Source organism: Dasypus novemcinctus, chromosome 21, assembly GCF_030445035.2.
Source record: "Dasypus novemcinctus isolate mDasNov1 chromosome 21, mDasNov1.1.hap2, whole genome shotgun sequence".
Lineage (NCBI taxonomy): Eukaryota > Metazoa > Chordata > Mammalia > Cingulata > Dasypodidae > Dasypus > Dasypus novemcinctus.
The window spans coordinates 74,650,575-74,664,023 of NC_080693.1; the positions used below are offsets into that span (position 1 = coordinate 74,650,575).

The 13,449-nt window shown below is 38.8% G+C and overlaps 1 pseudogene; it reads left to right on the plus strand.

The window, feature by feature from the left end:
- The first annotated feature begins 5,418 nt into the window (after positions 1-5,418).
- Positions 5,419-7,809, plus strand: LOC101431804 (THO complex subunit 1 pseudogene; annotated as a pseudogene).
- The last annotated feature ends 5,640 nt before the right edge of the window (positions 7,810-13,449 follow it).

Sequence of the window (13,449 nt, forward strand, 5' to 3'; positions counted from 1 at the left end):
TAGCTCTGGATTACCAGAGCCTTTGACCTTGGGAAAATTACTCAAACTTTCTAAGCCCCAGTTTCCTTATGCTGTTAAATAGGGATTATAGTACTTACCTCACAGAATTGTTGCGACAATTAAATGCACATTGCAAGTAAAAAGCACTTAAGACAGTGCCTAGCATGAGCAAATGACACGTACATGGTGTCCATCTTTGTTTTTACTGTCTGGCAAAAGCATTCATTCCTAATATCCAAATCACTGCCATCATCAAATATTCTAATGTTTCTAGTATTTAGAAGTATAATGTCACCATAAGTTAGAATTCTATTTGATAGAATTTTAAAACAGAAAGAATCTCCAATGTACCTCTTCTAACCAACTTATCATATAAGTGAAATCAGAAAGTGTCTTGCCTACAGACACATAATTATTAGTGGCAGAAGTAACATGTGAAACCATATCTGCTACATCTTTACCTAGAGTTCATTGTACTGAATGATAAATCTTATTCTAAATAATGGTTTTATTGTTTTACTATTTTTTCTTAAGTTCTCCTCCCCTCCCTTCTTTTTTTCTTCTTTTCCATTCCTTCTTTCTTTCTTTCTTCTTCTCCTTCTTTATATATATTTTTTCTGCCAAGACTAGAATCAATGCATTCAGTGAGACTAGAGTTTTTGATCATTAGTACCTGATTTTTTCAACATTCATTAATTCAGGCATCATTTATTGAACATCTATTTACCGGGCACCAGGTCACTTTATAGTCATTGTGGAGTCAACAATAAACTAGCAGAAAAGAATCTTGCCCTCATGGAATTTACAATCTGGTGGAGAGTCAGAAAGTAAAGAAACAAATATTTGATATGATATGATAATATGATATGATATAATCTGCTAAGAAAAAAAGAATAAAGGAACGTACTCAATGTAAAAGTAACGGGGGTACTATTTTAGGTAGAGTTGTCCTATATACAAAGGGCCAGAATTGACCAAAGATTTAAGCATTGAAGACTTAGGAATAAATGCCTAACTGATGTGTGTTCAACCGAGAATGGAAGTAGAGGTAACTTTTAAAAAGTTTTTATATAAGGGAGAAAATATAAATGAAGTGAAAAAACTGGAGGTAGATGTAAAGTCAAGGGAAGATTTCCCTTTTCCATCCTTATTTTGTATTTTTCTTTCTTGTTGGTGGGAGGTAGTTCAGCATATTTATGAACAGATGGGAATGAGTCCATAGAGAGGAAAAAATAGACAATGTAGGAGAGGGAATAATTAAAGAAGTGGAATTCTTGAAAAGATGAGAAGGGATGGGGTCTAGTGTACAAGTAGAGGGAGCAGTGACATCTTAACCACAGATAAAGAGAAAGCAGAATACACAGGGTAGAGACTTAAAGGCAGGTTTCATGTTGGAGAGGAGGGACTTGAAGATCTCGGAGCTTGCACGTTTTCAGTGTAATTAGAAGCAAGGTAATTTGTTCAGAGTGAAGGGTCTTAAAGGTTTGAGTGGAGGCAGAAAAGGTCCAAAAATCCTCATCTCAGAGACCAGAAGCATGAATGGAATAGGGAAATGCAACCCATTTGCCAGGCAGCCCGTAAGTCCCCTTTCAGTTTGAGTTCATAAATTTCAAGTAACGCCAGCCAGTGTGGTTGCGTGCTTTTCTTCAGCTATCACATTTTTCATAACATTCAGTTCCCAAGAACTGATCAGTTGTTAGTTTTGTTTTGTTTTTTTTTCCATTGGAGAAGTTGTGGGTTTACAGAATAAGCATGCATAAAATATGGGATTTCCATATCTCACCCTGTTATTTGTAACTTGCATTGGTGTGGAACATTTATTACAATTGATAACAGCACATTTTTATGATCATGCCAGTAACTTTAGTACATGCTTTAACTTGGGGTTCACTGTTTGTGTATGGAGGTCCATGAGTTTTTTTTTTAAAGATTTATTTATTTCTCTCTCCTTCCCCGCCCCCCCCCCCCAGTTGTCTGTTCTCTGTGTCTATTTGCTGCATCTTCTTTGTCCGCTTCTGTTGTCGTCAACGGCATGGGAATCTGTGTTTCTTTTTGTTGCGTCATCTTGTTGTGTCAGCTCTCCGTGTATGTGGTGCCATTCCTGGGCAGGCTGCACTTTCTTTCGCACTGGGCGGCTCTCCTTACGGGGCGCACTCCTTGCGCATGGGGCTCCCCTACGCGGGGACACCCCTGTGTGGCAGGGCATTCCTTGCGCATCAGTGCTGCACATGGGCCAGCTCCACACGGGTCAAGGAGGCCTGGGGTTTGAATCGCGGACCTCCCATGTGGTAGACGGACGCCCTAACCACTGGGCCAAGTCTGCCACCAGGTCCATGGATTTTTAAAAATATTTTTATTTTGTTACCAGGTATACAACCTAACATTTCCCCTTTTAAACACACACACACATATTTCAGTACTGTTAATTATGTTCACAATGTTGTGCTACCATCGCCACCATCCATTACCAAAACTTTTCCATCTTTCCAACCAGAAACTCTGTACATTTTAAGCCTTAACTTCCTATTCCCTATTCCAGCCCCATCCCCTGGTAAACTATATTCTAGATTCTGACTCTAGGAGCTTGCTAATTCTAATTATTTCATATCAGTGAAATCATACAATATTTGTCCTTTTGTATCTGGCTTATTTCACTCAACATAGTGTCTTCAAGGTTCATTCATGTTGTCGCATGCATCAGGACTTCTTTTTTACGACTGAATAATATTCCACTATATGTATATACCACATGTTATTTAACCATTCATCAGTTGATGGACACTTGGGTTGCTTACATCTTTTGGCGATTGTGAATAATGACACTATGAACATTGGTGTCCCTGTTTTCAATGCTTTGGGGTATATACCCAGCACTGGGACTGCAGGTTATATGGTAATTCTCCAGTTAACTTTCTGAGAAACTGTCAAACTGTTTTTCACAGCAGCTTCACCAACACTGACCAGTTTTTTGTTTGTTTTTCAATCTACCTTCCCAAATCAATCCATTTTATTTTTGGGACATATATACATCATTCTATCTGCCATTGAAACATATATTGTGAGGATCTAGAAATGAGTGGCCAGATCACCATTTTGGCTTGAGAAGAACATCTTACCACAAAAGTGTACCAAGGGGCAAGAACCTCTGACTCTCTGCCATGTGCCAGCTTACTCTCTTTCAATCTGGTCAACTATTGAAGGGAACTGCATGAGTTGGGGCTCTATAAAAATATTTATCTTAGTCCATGGGTCTGTATACTATTTCATGCACTTTTTAGTATATCCTACTAAAGCACAATATCCTACTAAGTCCTGAATGCATGAGCTGTAAGAAACATGAGTCTGTTTAAGTTGAAATTGTTTAAAAGCATGGCCACCTGGTTACCATGGGGTGATGTTGAAGCCAAATAGTCATCACCTGAGACACAAACATTTCAACCAAACCTTTGTCTTATCCTCATGATAGATGGACTTAATTTTTTCTATCCATGAACTTGATTTTTTTCCTTATACATTTGTACAAATGTCAAAAATAATCCATTCAGGAAACGGACTTTGGCCCAGTGGTTAGGGCGTCCGTCTACCATATGGGAGGTCCGCGGTTCAAACCCCGGGCCTCCTTGACCCGTGTGGAGCTGGCCATGCGCAGCGCTGATGCACGCAAGGAGTGCAGTGCCACGCAAGGGTGTCCCCCGCGTGGGGGAGCCCCACGCGCAAGGAGTGCGCCCGTGAGGAAAAGCCGCCCAGCGTGAAATGAAAGAGCAGCCTGCCCAGGAATGGCGCCGCCCACACTTCCCGTGCCGCTGACGACAACAGAAGCGGACAAAGAAACAAGATGCAGCAAATAGACACCAAGAACAGACAACCAGGGGAGGGGGGGAAATTAAATAAATAAATGAATCTTAAAAAAAAAAAAAATCCATTCAAAGCCAGCTCCATCCCCATCTGCACACCCTCAATTGCTCTTCATTTCTTCTCTATGGATCTTTCCAGATCCATTTTTCAGGGGGTAGGAGAGGCAGATCTTAAAGGATTTGGTGCTGCTCTTTGGGACAGATTCTTTGATGTCCCTTCAAGAGAGGGTCTTTTATTTTTTAATTTGATTTTTAAATTTATTTCTCATGCTTTTTAAAGTTGCTATTACAGAGCACATTTAAGCAATGCTAAAGTCTAACAGGGTTATTTGCAATCACTCTATCACAACATAAAAACTAAGTAGAGTATGGATTAGAGTGGACTTACTGGTGTTCTGCTGGGGAGCTATTGTGATTAGTAATGGAAGAAATTGTAGTATTGATATGAAGAAAGTGGCCACGGTAGCTGCTGATGGTAGTGAGAGGGAAGAAGAGATATGATATGGGGGCATTCTCAGGAATTGGAATTATCCTGGGTGGTGCTGCAGGGACAGATGCTGGACATTGTGTGTCCTGCCATGGCCCACTGGGTGGACTGGGGGAGAGTGTAGACTACAATGTAGACCAATGACGATGTGGTATAGCAGTGCTCCAAAATGTATTCACCAGGTGCAGTGAATGTGCCACGATGATGGAAGAGGGGGGTGGGGGGTATATGGGGACCTCATATTTTTTTAATGTAACTTTTGAAAGAAAATAAAGATGAAAAAAAAAAAAAAAGGAAAAAATGAAAAAACTAAACAGGTTCAATTTTCATTAAAAGTGCTGTAAAGATACAAAATGAGGGATTCCACTCTAAGGGGCTTTTCAGTAAATGAATGAAGTATTTGTAAAGCTGTGTTTGAGTGTATATTAGGACATGTATTGCAGTTACTAATGAATAATGTTCAATGTGTATTTTAAAGATACTGAAAAGTAGATGTTTATAATGTAAATGAAATTGTAATTTATTTCAAGGGGCTGACATTGTAAATTAAATTGTAATATTTGAATGGAGATGTTTTTATATTAAATTTTTTTTAAAGATTTATTTCTCTCCCCTTCCCACCCCGCTTCCCCATTGTCTACTCTCTTGTGTCCATTCCCTGTGTGTTCTTCTGTGTCCGTTTGCATTTTCTGTGGCACCGAGAATCTGTGTCTCTTTTTGTTGCATCATCTTGCTGCGTCAGCTCTCTGGGTGTGCGGCACCACTCCTGGGCAGACTGCGCTTTTTTTGCACGGAGCGGCTCTCCTTGTGGGGCACACTCCTTGTGCGTGGGGCTCCCCTACACAGGGGACACCCCTGCATGGCATAGCACTCCTTGCATGCAGTAGCGCTGCGCCATGGGCCAGCTTACCACATAGGCCAGGAGGCCCTGGGTTCGAACCCTGGACCTCCCATATGGTAGGCAGATGCTCTATCAGTTGAGCCACATCCGCTTCCCTATATTTTTATTGAAATTGCTGGTTATTAGGCAACTACAGTAAATCACTGATTTTTGTTGACCTCATAACATATAAACAAGATACGGCCTCATCCAAACTTGGATGGTATGCCTATTTGTAAGTATCTGGAAAGGAAACACTCTTGAAAAGATCAGATTCATTATTCTTGATTCCTGATTATTTGCAATGATAGCTGCTAGTTACTGAGTTTTTCTTGGAGCCACTATGAAGAAAATCCACATTCCTCTTAAAAACATTGTGTTGAAAAGACAAAGAACAACGTTTTAAAACTCATATGCAAGTATTGGCCATGAGGAGAGTAAGTAGTGGTCTTTAGCTTCGCATACTCTACTAAAAACTACAAAGGATTATGACGATAAGAAATTATTCTTATTTTTTAAATAGTAACATCACCTTTAGATCAACCTTCAGAGATCAGAAGGTTAAAGTAACTGTGCAGGAACTTGTGCCCCCGGGAAGATGTCTGTTGCCACAGCTTTTCAGTTTGTCCAAAGCACAAATGCAGGATATGAAGTCTACCAGAGAAGCCTTGAACAATGAAAATATCAAGCCATTATTGAGTATCTTCAGCCAGGGACCTGGCAGTGAAAATGAAAAAAAAAAAAAAAAAGTACTCTTGATCGGGCTTTCAGAGGGGTTCTAGAAGAAGAAATTATAACCCATTCATTATATAAACATGTTTTAGCTATTATTTCTCTTGCTATTGGTGAAGTAACAAGAAGGTAATATTTGTACTGCATCTATACCTTTTGTATTGTTGGGAGATGTTTTGGATTCTCTTCCTTGGGGTCGGTATGGCATAATATTCACTTTTGTGGGGAAAAAATGCTGCTACTTGGAAATCAAATATATTCTCTTCAGCTAGGGAAAATTATTTACTAGGTATGTGCAATGATTTCCTAAGAAGATTACTTAAATCACAGAATACAGTTCTTCTGTGGATGAATTTGACTCTTTCTGGCCAGCCTTTTCCTTTAGTCTGAGAAACCCATTCTTAACTTGCTGAGTCAATTTAATCTGGAAAATGTCACTGTTTTCAATACCGATGAACAGGAAAGCATGCTGAAGCATACTTAGGATAGAGAAGAAGGAACGGATGTAGAAAGCGGTGAAATGGGAGATGATGCAACCCTATCAACTTGTTCCATTTCAATCCATTACAACCTGTATTGAAAAATTCTGGTCACTTCAGGATTACATTGGGAACCCTGTGCAATGTGTGAGAAGATTTCATGGAAAACGTTTCTCAAGTATTCTGAAGAAGTTTTAACTGTTCTTAGAGTTATCAATTAGATGATATTCAGGCCTCAAATGAACAGATGGAAGAATTGAAAACTGGAGGAGAGCATGTATATTTTGCAAAATTTTTAACAAGTGAAAAGTTGATAGATTTACAACTGAATGACAGTAACTTTCATTGACACATCCTGTTGTAGTATCTAATTTTATTCCAATATCTCAAGGGGTAGGTCAAATTCAAAAGTTCAAACTATGTTTTAACTGATGAGCAATCACTCTGGATTGAAGATCCTACAAAATCAGTCTATCAACTACTATCTGAATCCTACTCCCTAAAGGAGAAAGATTTTCAAAGATGGTAGAACATATATTAAAAACTAAAGAAAACTTGAATTCATGGAAAAATGAAGGCTGCTCAAGTTTTGTTAAGAAAAGTGTATGTTTTGGGTACCATAGACTATCAGATTCCATGCCTACAAGAGTTGTATGGAAAAGAACAGCACCAGAGGACTTCCTAGAGAAAGGACCCAACAAAAAATTTTTGATGGGAAACAAGGAGCTAACAAGGCTTTGGAATCTCTGTCCTGACAATGTGGAAACCTGTAAATTAGAGACAAGGGACTACCTGCCAACTTTGGAGCAGTTTTTTGAAGACGCCATTGAACAGGCAGACTTGAGACCATGGTTGAAAAGGAATATAAGGCTGTGAGCAATTCAAATTATGGTTGGATAGCACTGAGACTTTGGGCACGGAGAAGAGCTCATTTCTTCCAGTCAACCAACCAACAGTGTAAAAATTTGCCAGAATATCTTGAAAACATGGTAATAGAGTTAGCCAAGGAATTACCACCTCCTTCTGAAGAAATAAACACAGGTGAGGACGAAGATGAAGAAGATAATGATGCTTTACTGAAGAAAAACAAAAGTCTTGATTGGCGGTGAGCCAAACCTGAAACAGGAGAAGAAATGTATTTGCCAACAAGCTGGGTGAACAGTGGAAGCTACTGGCTTTCTATTTGGAAATGAAAGACTCTGAAATAAGGCAAATGACAGTGAAGAAATGAAGATGAGAGCTAAGCAGCTACTAGTTGTCTGGCAAGATCAAGTGGGAATATATGCAACGCCTGAGAAACTGATTAATGCACTAACCAAATCTAGATTAAGTGACCTTGCAGAAAGTCTAACTAATGACAATGAAACAAATAGTTAGCTTTTATTATTAATATTAAAAATATAAGATTTTGTTACTAAGCAGCATTTGATAAGAGGTCTACTGTTTTGGTAAACAGTTAACATTTTTATAACAACAACAAAATAAGTAACTGCAAAAATAAACAGAAGAGAAAATATAGTGATGTCATGTTGAATGATAGGACTGAAGACACCCAAGGAATGGAGAACTAAAGAAATAATTGATATTTAACTATATTTCTATTAGAATCATTTAAAGTATATTACTTCCAGAGGACTTACATTCGTGCAGAAGACCTTAAAACTAATTCTAAATATTTTGTTTCTAATAGATCCAATAATTACGAGGACCAAAGAATCACATCATGTGTAATTTCTTCCCTTTTAATTAGGTCAAAGAAATCACAGAAAAATAATTCTGGAAGGAACGTCAAGGAACATCCTTTCAACTCCTCCCATGTTTGCAGAATAAAATAACTGTCTAACAGGAGTGAAGTACGTTGTTCATGGATTTTTAATGAATATTTAACCTCAAAGATCATGAAGTCCCTTCTTTTTAAATATAATTTTATAGTCTAAATATAAAAGATTTTGGAGAATCATGTTCTATCAGGTCATTATTATCACTGTTTCCACTTCTTTAGAGTAGATTCTGAAGCTCAAGATTCCACCAAAATGAATGGGCTGGCTTTATTTATTTTTGATGTTTGATGAGTTTTCTTGATGGAATTTCTCATGAAGTCCCATCATTTTTTAAAAATCCCACCCACTTTCATGTGTTTTCCCTTGATTGTGTTTTAGGTGGCTCCCAGAGGTAAGTCTGAAAGTTTCACCCACATGCCACACAATTCATATGGCTAATTATCCTCTATCAAAGCCCAGGCATTTGCTAATAGCTAATTGCATTAAGAAAAATTAATGTCAGGTGACAAGCCCATCAGAAACAATCTCACTGAAAACCAGTATTTTCAGGACAATTTTCATATGTTGGAATCTGGTTTTCAGAGTCTGTCTATGGGTTTAGCAGTAACTGTACACTGAAAAATGCTGTGGCAGGAGATTTAATGATGGGATGGGCTCTCTCTCTTCTCATCCTTTTAAAGAAAGACTGAATTTTCATTTGAAAATGAGCAGAATTCCAAAAGCCCTACTTAACATTGAGCTTTGGACATTCATAAAGGATAACAACTTCACTCTTATGACTAGAATTGAATTAGGTTTAGAGGGGCATCTAATGAGGCTCAGGGAAGAAAGATCAATCTTCTAGGAATTTTTGGAAGTTTCTAATAGAAACAAATCTTTTGTGACTTGTACTTAGGTTCTTAGACGTTCAACCGGATTTGCCGCTATGGGACATGGCAGTAAAAATTGCCAACTGAATGTTGGGGTGGGGGGGGGTGGGGGGAGGAATGAACATTCTGTTTCTCTTTCCTTATTATAAGCATTGAGGGGTTTTCCCTGAGCTCTCCCACCAGTGAATTTACAGTGGTTCAGAACTATTTTTGCAGTCACTCATTTAATAGCTGAAGAAAGTATTACAGGAATGATTTAGTTGGGTTTTGGGACACCTAAAATATTTTCCTCTTGATAAGGAGAGAGAAGAGATTGCAAAGTCTGAGTGTACTGGAAGAACATTTTTGCAGTATTCCGTGTGGCCACCTCAGCAAATGAAAGCTCAAACCTCCATCCTGGCCTAAAGAAAGGAGACAAATTCTGGAGATTATTGGAAAATTTTTTCCCTTAATTATGCTATACTAAATGCTTACAGAAAAATAAGAAAATGTCAATAACCAAACATAAGAAAATAAAGCTACATTGTAATTGCATCAAGTAGGTCATTGTTAAATTACATATATCCAGGATGTTAGAGCTTAGATATTGGAGTCTGGCCTCATGGGGTCACCATAGCAGTCCTGGAAGTGGCTAACTCCAGATGTTTTTATATGATATAGAAAAGGTATTTCTAGATTGGTTAATATATTTTGAAATTTTCTGTCACAGGAAACCCCATCTACTCCTAAGACTTATGTGTGTATGTAATTTAACAGTGACTTGGGTTATCATGGATTGTTTTGCATTATTTTGGAAATTTTTCATATAATGCATTCAATTATTGTTTATCTTGATTACTGAGTTTTATTGATGCCTGTTAAATAAATTTGGTTCTTCATTCATCTCACCCTAATCCCGGCCCTGCAGACAAATTTAGGAAAAATTACGGATGTAGACATTGATAAAAATCGATATATGTACTTTTTTTCCTAAACAAATACATCATACATATTGTAATCTGCATTCAAAAGTAAAAGAAGCTCTTAAATATTTTTCAGGTCATTATTTTCTTGTTTCAAATTGATCTGATTTATTTGTTTCTTATTTTTGATATTATTCAATCACTGAGACTCCTAAAGTGCAATACTTAAAGATCATTAATAACATAAAATTCATTGGGTGGGGCTGAAGCCACCCAATGTTTACCTGAAAACATCACAGACTCTCAGATACTTGTACGGGAAGGCAAACTTGAAACAGATTTGGTAAAACCAGGAAAAACATATACAATCATAAAAAATAGATCAAAATTTACTCACCCTCTATGAAATCAGTTTTGACATTCATTGATTTTAATGATTGATTTTAATAATAGCCTTCGCTCTACTTTATGAAATTACTTGGAAGCCATTTAATTTTAATATTCAAGGGGGTTTGATCAAAACATGTCAAACTGTAATTAGTTTGAGAGCAAAACATTTATTGTTTGAGTACATATTTTACAATTATATTAGTTAATCCTAAAATAAATCTAAGAACATTTTCTCTCCACTTTAACAAAGAATCTCCAACAATTAAATAAATCCTTCAGCTAAATTTGCTCAGTTTATTAGAATCAGAGATGAGAAAAAGCTTTCACACCCCTTATGTCAATTCAGCCTGATTTTCTACTGCATTATTCTAGGCTAGTGGTAGGTATACATTTTCCATAGATGGCCTGATAGCCAATATTTTGGGTTTCGTGGACCACATATTTTCTCTTTCAGAGCTACTCAATTCTGTCATTGTAGTTCAAAAGCAGCTATAGGTAATACGTAAACAAAGAGAGGGGCAGTGTTCTGATAAGACGTTATAAAGTTTATACATTTTATACCAAAATCTGAATTTCTTAAAATTTGCAAGTATCACAAAATATTGCTCTTCCTTTGATTTTTTTCAACCACTTAAAAATGTAAATAACCATGCTTAGCTCAAGGGCTATACAGGTAGGTAATGAACTGGATCTGGACTATGGGCCATAGTTTGTCATTTCTCAGATACTTTCCATGAATAATGCTCAATCCCGTATTGACTTTCATGTGCAAAAGGAAGAAATTATGTTTGAGAGCACTCATATCAGAGAGAGCGGTACCTGGCAAATGCCAGGGAAGTCACTCCATACAGAGTTGAGCAGAGCTTCAAAGAAAACTCACCCAATGACATTCTTTCTAAAAGGTTCTTTGCTGGTTGCTACCTTTTCCGTTTTAATTCAGCTCCTCATCAGTGTTTCTAATATAGTATTCCCCAAGCCTAGCTCTTGTTGTTCCAGATATTTGAGTCCTTTTGCCAGAAAGTGTTTTAGAGCTGTTCCTTCGGGGATTTGTGTGTGGCCAGCAATGGAGGAAGAGGAGAGGGGAGGAAGAGAAGGGAGCTCCATTGGCGGAATCCTGCCAGAGCAGCTGTTGCGCGGAGCGGTGCCCGTGGGCTCTGTGGGCAAGTGCTGGGCCTCCCAAACGCATCCACAGCCACAGGCAAAAGTGCCACTGGTGCCCCTGCTCTCCAGCTGATGGAAAATCCCTAGAGGAGAAAAGGAAGAGAGGACAAAGGGCCTGTTGGGTGGAAGGGATCCCAGTGGGAGACTGGGTGAGGCTGCAGCCAGCTCTGCTAGCTTTCAACTGGCCTGAGTGAACCCCCTACTGGGAGCTCAGATTGCAACAAGTTTGGTCCCAGCCAGGACTGAGAGGACTGAGGCCTCTGCTGCATTCATTCTTCTTCGGTTGATCTCACTTATAAAGGAAGACAAACACGTATCCTCTACTTCTCCCTGGCCACTTTCCCCTTTGCTTAGACAATCCTACCCCCCACATTTTGTAGGAAAACAAAAGGCAACACTGTTTGATGACAGGTGATAGTATCAAGGCCAATTTTTCTAATTAAGCCACTGCAGTGGCTATTTGCTCAAAATTCTTTTAGGAGCTAAGGCCTCTGTCCATTCAAGCCATCCTCCTTCCTAGCAAGTTAAATTGGGACCAAAGCAGTTATAATTCTAGATCTTGTCAGCCAGAATCAAACTGTCACAGTCCTGCAGCCCAAGAGTTGGTATTATTTTTCCACGATGCAGTGAAGCTTTTGGACCCTTTTGAAAGAAAATGCCAGCCAGTGCATTCCTCTGCCTCCAGATCCTTGCTCAGGAGAAGTGTGTTGCAATCATCTGCAGTGGATGAGAACATGTCATTTAGGGAGAAGGTTTTTAAGACCTGAAGCTTTAGTTATGGAGGATGTCATTGTTGTCGTTCCCTGCAAGGAAGAGAATAAAAGTGTAACCACACTAGGTCATGTGTAAATTTATGCTGTTTTTACTGGCTCTTAACCCTTTTCCTTCCAGGAATTGTTAAGCTGCTTTGCAGTCATATATCAGCTCTCGGGTACTTTCTCACCAAGGGTGACCGTTTGACGGTAAGGCCCCTCCGTAGACGAACAGAATAGAAGTAAGGTCTTGTAATTGACTCCCTGGAAATTACGTAAGACAAATAAAGACCTTGGTATTTGCAGAGAGAGGAAATTATGAAATTCTCATCGAGCATGAAATCATAGACTCTCTCAAGCACTCCTGTGAGAAAATTTTTTCTTGGTCTGAGAGGGTCTTGCGTGGAGTTAGGGTGAAATCTTCTGCAGGAGAGATCTCAGGTTCCTGTGGTGCTTGCAGGGGCTGCAGGTCAGACTGCCTACGGATGGAGGCTCTGAAGGGGGCTGGGGAGGCAGGAGAAAGCACAGGACATCTGGAAATGCCTAGGGTTCTTTTTTCTTTTTCTTTTCTTTCACTTTTTTTCCCCTTTGGTTTTATGTCATGGCCTGTAAGTTAACCATAAAGAATTGCTTTGCTTTTCATTAAGGGGAATTAATTCCAAAAATGATTTTTTTTTTTCCCCTGACTGGATTTCCTCATCCAGCAGGGTCTGGCTTGGTTTAATATTACCAAGTATGTTTAGTGTTTTCCTGGCACGCTGCTTTGATGGGCAATGCATTTCAGTCGAGCCTTCGGAGCTGGAATCAGACAGGTCCTGAACTGAATTTCCAGAGAGGAACCAATTGCTAAGTTATGGTAGTAATATAATTCATAGCACTCTGCCTGGTTCACGGGTATGTTTGGGTCCCAAGCCCCTTTTTTGTAGGACTTGAAATAATATTTGGACCAAGGAGAGGTGAATCAATAAAGAAGGAGAGAAGATAGAACATAGAGAGGAGTAAACTAATTTCTGCTCTTAATTCACTTAGGGAAGGGCACTGATTCATTTTGAGTCCAGAATTAAGGAGGCTTGCATAAATTTCCATTATACTGTCAGGATTTTGAAACTATGGCTACGGTACTGGTAACGAAGTCTGGTGTGTTAAATGATGCTTTGATCAG